Below are 4,835 nucleotides of genomic sequence, written 5' to 3'. Positions count from 1 at the left end.
GCTCCCAACTGGGAAACTCTGTGAAAAAAAGGTATGTGAAATAGTGGAAATAGTGCATTGGAGTCGTCACGATATGATGGCTTGTGTGCGATACCAGCGGTCTGATTTTTTTCGGCCACGACAAAAAGAAGAAGAATCGCTGCTGTCGGCACTCAATCCGGCACTATTTTCCAGTTGGAATCATCATCATCGTTGTCACCTTCTGAAACATGATGACTCTCGAATGGTTGTTTATTTTGTGCAGTGCGGGGCGGAATCAATTAGTTAGATTGATATTGTAATTGTGCGTGTTGGGTGGAAGAGAAAAATAATTGAATTTGTTTTGGAAGCGTTGCTCTTGATCTGTGGTTGATGGGTTCAGTGTATGGTGTAGTGTGAGGAGATTATTTTGTCGGGATTGTTTTATTGTCGTCGCAGCACTAAATCGAGGTCGCAGCTTTTACGGACATGCGAACTTGCAGATGCGAAAAGGATTTAACCGGTGCAGTTTGCTGCTATGATGGTGCGGTGCCAAACGGGGTACAAAAAGCGCACCGCTAAAGGTGCTCTAACAGGTATGTAATCATCAGATTTTGTAGACTACTGACGTGCAAACTTTGTAGGGATGATGAACAGGACAGGTCGTAAGTTCGTACCAGGGTTCGCACAATAACACATTAGATCAAATGACAACAGTGTTGATATTGATATTATACTTCTTGCTAGTACGGCACTTCCTGTCAAGTTTTCATTCATGAAATAAGCGATCAGCTGATCAGCTGATCCGAATCGGCTTGTAAAATGGTTTATTGCTTGGCTGGCTGACGCAACGATGTGATTGGCATTAGATTGGCACTATGGAGGGAGGCTGATTGGCAATCTGTCGCAAAGCGAAACGCATAGGTGGAAGTGTTGCATAAATGGTATTTTACGCGTTTTGGACATGATTACTGTATTGATATTTGCAAAATTATCATTACATTTTATGAACTGATACAAACTTCAAAGTTGGCTACGGTTGTTATATTTTTTCAACGTTTTTTTGAACAAAAGAAAAGGGATTGGTTTTTGGGTGAAAACAAAGAGATACAACATTCCCAACACATGATGATCGAACAGGAAAAATACAATAATATTTGCTCATTTGTAGATTGTAAGGGACCAAATACAGCGTGGACATGGGTATTGATCTTTGTCGCCTAATCAACGCCTAATAGAGCTTCAGATAGTGAACTGGAAGATTGCACCTTCGAGGAGGTAATTAAGAAGAGCTTATTGGGACAATAAAAAAAAGTCAGTATGGTTGGTCGGCAGTTAGACCTAGTTGGATAGAGAATTTAAGTTTAATAGTTCGTGATAGATTCGATGAAAGTACTAAGTCTCAAAATGGCTTAGTGTACGCGCAAAAAAAATGGAATCACAGACAGGTCTATTAATTTTGAACTTGCAATGAACTTGGTTATGAAAATTGATTGGAAGGCATGTATGGGTCGACTGAACATTCAAAATCCAACTCAGATGTGAGTTGGTCGGTGATGCGAATATTTTATGGTTTTGTAATTGTATTTAAAATTTTATTGTTCACGTAACGTGAGTTTTGCTGCTCATGTGGTTTTGAGCCTGGTAGGTTTAATCCAACATAGGATGCCCAAGATCAGACATAATTCGGTGAAGTGTGCTAGAACGTATAAATTGTGAACTGTAATAGAAGTTGTTGGAAAAGCACATATGGGGCAACTGAAAATTTGAATCCAACTTTCGAATAGGTTGGTCGGTGGTGCGGAGTAGCCATCGGACCTAGTTGGGTCAACTGGAAATTTAAATCCAACTTTCGAATAGGTTGGTCGGTGGTGCGGAGTAGCCATCGGACCTAGTTGGGTCAACTGAAAATTTAAATCCAACTTTCGAATAGGTTGGTCGGTGGTGCGGAGTAGCCATCGGACCTAGTTGGGTCAACTGAAAATTTAAATCCAACTTTCGAATAGGTTGGTCGGTGGTGCGGAGTAGCCATCGGACCTAGTTGGGTCAACTGAAAATTTAAATCCAACTTTCGAATAGGTTGGTCGGTGGTGCGGAGTAGCCATCGGACCTAGTTGGGTCAACTGAAAATTTAAATCCAACTTTCGAATAGGTTGGTCGGTGGTGCGGAGTAGCCATCGGACCTAGTTGGGTCAACTGAAAATTTAAATCCAACTTTCGAATAGGTTGGTCGGTGGTGCGGAGTAGCCATCGGACCTAGATGGGTCAACTGAAAATTTAAATCCAACTTTCGAATAGGTTGGTCGGTGGTGCGGAGTAGCCATCGGACCTAGTTGGGTCAATTGAAAACGTATAAATTGCGAATTGTCAAGGAAGTTGTTGAATATTTTTACTGGTTTTGCTGCTTATGTGATTTTTTTTTGAGCCTGGTAAGCTCAACCCAACATAGATGACAAAGATCAGATAGAACTCGTTGAGGTGTGTTAGAACGTATAGGTTGCGAACTATCGAGGAAGGTGTTGAATATTTTACTGGTTTTGCTGCTTATGTGATTTTTTGAGCCTGGTAAGCTCAACCCAACATAGCATGCCAAAGATCAGACAGAACTCGTTGAGGTGTGTTAGAACGTATAAATTGCGAGCTATCGAGGAAGTTGTTGAATATTTTACTGGTTTTGCTGCTTATGTGATTTTTTGAGCCTGGTAAGCTCAACCCAACATAGCATGCCAAAGATCAGATAGAACTCGTTGAGGTGTGTTAGAACGTATAAATTGCGAACTGTCGAGGAAGGTGTTGAATATTTTACTGGTTTTGCTGCTTATGTGATTTTTTTTAGCCTGGTAAGCTCAACCCAACATAGCATGCCAAAGATCAGATAGAACTCGTTGAGGTGTGTTAGAACGTACAAATTGCGAACTGTCAAGGAAGTTGTTGAATATTTTTACTGGTTTTGCTGCTTATGTGATTTTTTGAGCCTGGTAAGCTCAACCCAACATAGCATGCCAAAGATCAGATAGAACTCGTTGAGGTGTGTTAGAACGTACAAATTGCGAACTGTCAAGGAAGTTGTTGAATATTTTTACTGGTTTTGCTGCTTATGTGATTTTTTGAGCCTGGTAAGCTCAACCCAACATAGCATGCCAAAGATCAGACAGAACTCGTTGAGGTGTGTTAGAACGTATAAATTGCGAGCTATCGAGGAAGTTGTTGAATATTTTACTGGTTTTGCTGCTTATGTGATTTTTTGAGCCTGGTAAGCTCAACCCAACATAGCATGCCAAAGATCAGATAGAACTCGTTGAGGTGTGTTAGAACGTATAAATTGCGAACTGTCGAGGAAGGTGTTGAATATTTTACTGGTTTTGCTGCTTATGTGATTTTTTTAGCCTGGTAAGCTCAACCCAACATAGCATGCCAAAGATCAGATAGAACTCGTTGAGGTGTGTTAGAACGTACAAATTGCGAACTGTCAAGGAAGTTGTTGAATATTTTTATTGGTTTTGCTGCTTATGTGATTTTTTGAGCCTGGTAAGCTCAACCCAACATAGCATGCCAAAGATCAGATAGAACTCGTTGAGGTGTGTTAGAACGTATAAATTGCAAACTGTCGAGGAAGGTGCTGAATATTTTTACTGGTTTTGCTGCTTATGTGATTTTTTGAGCCTGGTAAGCTCAACCCAACATAGCATGCCAAAGATCAGATAGAACTCGTTGAGGTGTGTTAGAACGTATAAATTGCGAACTGTCGAGGAAGGTGTTGAATATTTTACTGGTTTTGCTGCTTATGTGATTTTTTGAGCCTGGTAAGCTCAACCCAACATAGCATGCCAAAGATCTGATAGAACTCGTTGAGGTGTGTTAGAACGTATAAATTGCGAGCTATCGAGGAAGGTGTTGAATATTTTACTGGTTTTGCTGCTTATGTGATTTTTTGAGCCTGGTAAGCTCAACCCAACATAGCATGCCAAAGATCAGATAGAACTCGTTGAGGTGTGTTAGAACGTATAAATTGCGAACTGTCGAGGAAGGTGCTGAATATTTTTACTGGTTTTGCTGCTTATGTGATTTTTTGAGCCTGGTAAGCTCAACCCAACATAGCATGCCAAAGATCAGACAGAACTCGTTGAGGTGTGTTAGAACGTATAAATTGCGAGCTATCGAGGAAGTTGTTGAATATTTTACTGGTTTTGCTGCTTATGTGATTTTTTGAGCCTGGTAAGCTCAACCCAACATAGCATGCCAAAGATCAGATAGAACTCGTTGAGGTGTGTTAGAACGTATAAATTGCGAACTGTCGAGGAAGGTGTTGAATATTTTACTGGTTTTGCTGCTTAAGTGATTTTTTTAGCCTGGTAAGCTCAACCCAACATAGCATGCCAAAGATCAGATAGAACTCGTTGAGGTGTGTTAGAACGTACAAATTGCGAACTGTCAAGGAAGTTGTTGAATATTTTTACTGGTTTTGCTGCTTATGTGATTTTTTGAGCCTGGTAAGCTCAACCCAACATAGCATGCCAAAGATCAGATAGAACTCGTTGAGGTGTGTTAGAACGTATAAATTGCGAACTGTCGAGGAAGGTGCTGAATATTTTTACTGGTTTTGCTGCTTATGTGATTTTTTGAGCCTGGTAAGCTCAACCCAACATAGCATGCCAAAGATCAGACAGAACTCGTTGAGGTGTGTTAGAACGTATAAATTGCGAGCTATCGAGGAAGTTGTTGAATATTTTACTGGTTTTGCTGCTTATGTGATTTTTTGAGCCTGGTAAGCTCAACCCAACATAGCATGCCAAAGATCAGATAGAACTCGTTGAGGTGTGTTAGAACGTATAAATTGCGAACTGTCGAGGAAGGTGTTGAATATTTTTACTGGTTTT

Source organism: Aedes albopictus, chromosome 2, assembly GCF_035046485.1.
Source record: "Aedes albopictus strain Foshan chromosome 2, AalbF5, whole genome shotgun sequence".
Lineage (NCBI taxonomy): Eukaryota > Metazoa > Arthropoda > Insecta > Diptera > Culicidae > Aedes > Aedes albopictus.
Note: the sequence above shows the minus strand (reverse complement) of the source record.